Source organism: Branchiostoma floridae, chromosome 1 (assembly GCF_000003815.2).
Source record: "Branchiostoma floridae strain S238N-H82 chromosome 1, Bfl_VNyyK, whole genome shotgun sequence".
NCBI lineage: Eukaryota > Metazoa > Chordata > Leptocardii > Amphioxiformes > Branchiostomatidae > Branchiostoma > Branchiostoma floridae.
The window spans coordinates 26,409,456-26,415,249 of record NC_049979.1 but is presented as its reverse complement, the minus strand read 5'-3'; the positions used below and the strand labels follow the sequence as shown (position 1 = coordinate 26,415,249).

At 37.1% G+C, this 5,794-nt stretch overlaps 1 long non-coding RNA gene across 1 annotated transcript; it reads right to left on the bottom strand.

Annotated features, from left to right (window-relative positions):
- Positions 1-1,476: 1,476 nt before the first annotated feature.
- On the bottom strand, positions 1,477-3,033 carry LOC118409917. The gene is made up of 3 exons (XR_004830504.1): positions 2,929-3,033; positions 2,642-2,705; positions 1,477-1,872 (listed from the first exon to the last, which is right to left on the bottom strand). It is a non-coding gene; the product is annotated as an uncharacterized LOC118409917 (long non-coding RNA).
- Between the last annotated feature and the right edge of the window lie 2,761 nt (positions 3,034-5,794).

Below are 5,794 nucleotides of genomic sequence, written 5' to 3'. Positions count from 1 at the left end.
GTTCCAGAACTATCGCCTGGTGCAAAAACCATCACCTTAGTTTTCTACGTTATCATTTTTCTTGCTGCGCTGCTCGGAAACTCACTTGTCGTGGTCGTTGTCTGGAAAAACAAGGCGATGCGCACAACAATGAACATCTTCATATGGTCGCTTGCTGCAAGTGACTTGCTCATCACAATAGTCTGCATTCCTGTCACCTTGATGCAAAACATGCTGCAAAACTGGATACTCGGGGACTTCATGTGCAAGTTGGTGCCGTTTATACAGGTATGGTGTCATATTTTGTATGGTCAGATTAGAACTTGTTAGTTACTCTGAGGAAAGAAGTCAAGTGTTGTTGTCTGTATATATTTATCACATTTTTTTAGTTAAAAAAGTGTTTCTGTCGAAAATCGTGTTGACTACTTTCACATGTGTTAGAGGGTCGACACAATGACCTCACATTAATTCGCCAGTAGCTATCTTTTTCTTAGAAGCAAAATAATGTGATAGAGGGTTTATTGCTATCACATTATTTCACTACTAGATACAATCTTAACATCTCTTACTAGTAAAATAATGGGATAAAGGGGTGCTATCATCACATTATTCCACTAATGAATATAATCATAAGTTCTCCTACTAGTATAATAATGGGATAAAGGTGTTAAGGAGCTGCCATTACGTATGTCGCAAAGACATTGCTAAGATGCCGATTTTACCAGTACTAAACCAATGCTTGTTTTAAAAGAATAGTTGGAGTCCAATTTGTTGCGTGTATTATATTCTTGTATCGCCTTCAGGCAGAGTCATGGCCGCACTTTGCCAACTATTTTTAGTATGCAACCTTAGGCAGACAAACCTAATGCAATTATATAATATATAATATATAAATGGAATCTAAACCACTGTATAATAGGACATTAATATATTTGTCCAGTGGTTTAGGATAAATCAAAATATAACATTTACAAATGTATTAATGCAATAAGTTTTCGTATTTCAAGCAGGACGAACAAAGATAAACATGCAAAATAGTGTGTTATTCAAATGATTTAACTCAATATGGTTGGTTTCGCTTGCGCTGGGGTTTTGCACGTTCGTGTGCAAGTTTGTACTGAAACCGACCATCGTTTGAGTATCGCCCATTCACAAGTTTTCACAGATAGGTCAAGGTTTAGGTAGGTCCGGACCTGGACCTGATTCTCTGAAACTGAACCATACCTTTACCTAAATTATCTGCACCGGTACTCATCCCTAGTTGGTACAGTTTGTTCGTAAAGGCTTCTGCCCATTCAGGCTACGCCAGATTTACCTGAGTCTTACCTATCCGTGCGTCTGAATATGATTATGATAACTCTTGTGTGGACTCTGAGAACCCACACATAGCAGCGCCCACACACAAACATTGGGTTTTCTCATGTATAAAATTGAAACCAGAACTCCAAATTAAATTGAGTTTATTTGCATAATCCTGCCTGAAAGCTAATTGCACGTATAGTCTTGAAATCATTCAGTACATAACATTGGTTTCTAATCTACTATAAGGTACTAAGTTTACTATTGTAAGGTTTGACTTCTTCTTTGAAGGCTGTGGTTGATGAATTGACCCACTTTCTGCAAAATAAGTGGGTTTTGTGATTTGAGTAAAATGCAGTCTTTTGCTGATCTTCTAAATGGTTAAAGCTCGGTGAAATTTAGGCAACTTTTTGATATAATCTATTTCTTTCGGCCTCGCAGTGAGGGCACTGACTAATGAAGCGCGTTGCATTTATTTGTTCAAAAATTATTTCATATTGTTGTGTATTCATCAAACCCATGATGAATAGCGTCTACGATGTGTGTTGTGAGTAAGCCACAGAATGGTTGTCACATATCACCTCGGGCGGGCGGCTGAAAAATAAAAGAAATCATGATCAATCATGTAATGTCATCAGAGCACCCAATATATGATTATGGCGGATAGTTTGAATTATATAACTTATAGTTGGCTGTACAGAGATAGAGACAAATTACAGACAGCCCGTGTTTTCAAGGCGAGACTGAATTCGAAGCACTTGTTATCGTCACGTCCATGAAAATAGAGGTATAGAGGTATGGTTTTACTAAGCATGTTTGTGTGTGTGTGTGTGTGTGTGTATGTGTGTGTGTGTGTGTGTGTGTGTGTGTGTGTGTGTGTGTGTGTGTGTGTGCGTGTGTTTGGTATGTGTGTGTGTGCGTGTGCGTGTATGTGTGATTGTGCGTGTGCGTGCGTGCGTGCGTGTGTGTGTGTGTGTGCTTGTATGTTTGTGTGTGTGTGTGCGTGCGTATATTTGTGTGTATCACCATGCATAGAATATGCAAATTTCATATTAATTTTTATAACTCATTACGACATGGCATTCTGCAAAATAACATACCATATCTTATGTTAGTAGAGACCATTATTCAATATAGATTACACTCTCTCTCGGCTTGGCTTAGATTCAACTGATTACAACCTTATTTGCATGATTATGAGACCAGATAAAGCAAGAAATGTACAAAACCTCTGAACATTTCATGGAGGTCTCGGACCTCTTGCTTACATCAGAATTACCCAGGAAGCATTGAAAAACGCAAGTAGGCGATGTGTTCTTGCCTGATTAGATAAATGAACTGAAACTGAAACTAAATTGCTTACCATTCAATAGCCTGCACACTGATCGTAGGTCTTCATTTTCTTTTCTTAAGGCCTCGAGCTCTGTCTGGTTTAAGAATAAAGCAGTAAGATTATACAGTAATTATCATTGAATACACGACACTGACTGCTTTTCGAAAGGCCTTATTATAATTTTCAACTTATAAGTTTTAACGAAACAAACATTCGACAAATGCCTATCCGCATTACTATGTGTTTCCAATTGCTTTTCCGTACTTTTCAATTTAAAGGAAAGAAAAACACCCTACTTTGTACTGTTACAGTCTTACCTCCTCCTCCTCCAGTCGTGGGTAATACATGGCCATATACACAGGCGAGTTGGAGAGGCGGTAGCTTGTATAGTCTGCTGGGTTGGTATCCTCTATCGACAAGCTGATACCCTAAAATAAAGGTTAAAAAACTTATTTAATGAAGCTGGCTTTTCCGCAAGGAACGCCATATTAGTCTATCCAATATAATACAATGTAGACATGTAGTTATCTGCCTGATATAGAGACAAAGATATAGCAGAGAAGTTGGACATCAGACGATTCTTGAATATAAGCTTGCTAACACTGTAATTTACTGATTATTTCATCATCAGGCCTGAATTGTAGTTTCAATAAAACATTGAAATGTGGCGCAGGCGACTGTAAGTAAATGTACAAATGTAGATTAGGATGTGCGCAAGAGGACGAGTGAGTGAGTGAGTGAGTGAGTGAGTGAGCGAGTGATTGAGTGAGTGAGTGAGTGAGTGAGTAAGAGAGTGAGTGAGTGAGTGAGTAAGAGAGTGAGTGAGTGAGTGAGTGAGTGAGTGAGTGAGTGAGTGAGAGAGTGAGTGAGTGAGTGAGTGAGTGAGTGAGCGAGTGATTGAGTGAGTGAGTGAGTGAGTGAGTAAGAGAGTGAGTGAGTGAGTGAGTAAGAGAGTGAGTGAGTGAGTGAGTGAGTGAGTGAGTGAGTGAGTGAGTGAGTGAGTGAGTGAGTGAACAAAAAAATCAGATACATACATTAAGCTAGTCTGAGATGATTTCTCCCCTATTCAAAAAAGCCTTTGGCTTTTAAAGTGTCATAACCAACGAAGGTAACAGTTGCAAAGACACAACATTGTTTTTAGAATTAATAGCTTGTCAAATTAGCAAAGACGTTTACCTGTGTATTCTGCCTCTGTCTCCACCGCTGTACTCGGCTGAGAATCTGTCCCATTTTAAAAGTGCTGTGAAAGATAAATTATTACTGCAATTACTTTTGAGTACCTTTGTTGGGCATCATAACTAAGGTTTAGGAAGAAAATATCGTGTGTGTAATTATCCAACTAAGCCGAGCAAAAACCTCTCGACCCTAGTATTTTTTTAGTCGGCCGCTGGCAAGGGACATATTGAGTGACCTTGGAGTGATGAAATCCAAAACAAACTTCCAGTGATTAGCAAATTGAGGCTTTAAACAGTTGATGTAAGAATGCATGGTGAACATTGTACCTCTTTGTTCAGTTCATTGATATACTTGTACAATAAATTTATAATTGAATCGTGTTGAAAATCCGAGTATCCTGATACATTTTGAGTTACATTATTCAATTGTATTGGTTGGATCACACGAAGGTAGAAAAATGGGAGAATCTCTACATGTCGACCCAGCCTTTTTGCAGGACGATGTTAATTTCTAGCCTATTATGTATTTTCCCCCTTTACGTTTGCTTTTTGTAAGTAATGTGCTATTTTGATTGATGAAATCGTCCGAAACCTCTTGCGAGTTGTTGTTGTTTTTATGGTCAAAGAACTATTTTGAATTGTTACATATAACCATTTCCCACTTGCACAGGTACATGTAATGTTCTAAATATGCATATAAATATGCATTTAAAAGAAAGGAGCTGATAAAAGTTCTTTGATCTAAAGGCAATTATTTTTGCAAGAATTATAATTAGGCCACAGCAAGTAAATTTTACGGATGACAACAGCGCGCGCATTAATTTTCGCCTGATTTCAGAAAAAAAACAAGATTTTTTTTCTTCTGTAGGGATGGTCAACATGGCGATAAAGTACCAAAATGAGCAAATATATTGTGTTGTAGCCTAATAACTGTACTTGTAAATTGACACTTTTGAGGTACTCAAGACTGTAGTTGTAGAAATGAAACTTATTGGATAGTTGTAAAAGGGACACCAATATGGAAGCTATGAGTGTGGTGACCAACTTTGTTGGTGATGCCCGTCTACCACACTAGTGTCACTTTTGTGTCTTAAATACATGAATGAATGCCTTGTTGGCTCTGATACTATATTTTGTCCCTTAAATTCTTTTTAAAACAGTCATCACAACTTTATGGTGCCAATTTTTGAAAATTTAACCATCTTGTTTTTTTCACCCATCTTTTTTTGTTCGCCCTATTGCACTATTTTTGCAGTTTGCAGAGGATTTCATCCATAAAATTTACTTGTTGTGGCCGTAAGAAACAAAATGCTTGAACCATGATATAATGATATAAAAGTAATAGTTTATACTTAATACAAATATTCATATTTATCATATGAAGCCAAGAAACTAAGTATTTAACGACTTATCAAAGCTGCATTAATAAGTAAATTTTGACACAACATCTTTCATGTCTAGACAAGTGAGATCAAAAGAAATACATTTACATGTGCAATTTTACAGATATTTTCAATAAAATAAATGGTACTCTGTACAATCCACCCCAAACACATGACCTACTAAAAGAAGCTTATCAATGGCACTAGAGGCATAAAATTGCATTATTATGCTAAATTTTGAAACAATAGCAATAACAAAGCCCGATATAATTGAACGTGAAAATGGTAGTTTTTACAAAGTACGGTCCTCCACACTCCTTGTTAGCTAACCAATAAATATATGTTTGTTTTCCATCATCGATGAAGACTTTATTTTGATGCTGATGAGGGACTTGTGTCCTTCTGGACAATCTAGCCACAGGTAGCATTATAAAGTGTCTTTCTTTTGGACTCCTCATTTGAACTCGGTAGATACATAAGACCTAAGAAAAATGCTGTGTTCCCGGTTAAGGTTCGAAAAGATTTAGGGTCAATGTGTAGGGATCTTATTTTTTATTTTCATTTTAGATTTCGGCCGAAGTGATACTATAATGATATTTTGGCAATGAAAACTGGTATTTTCAGAA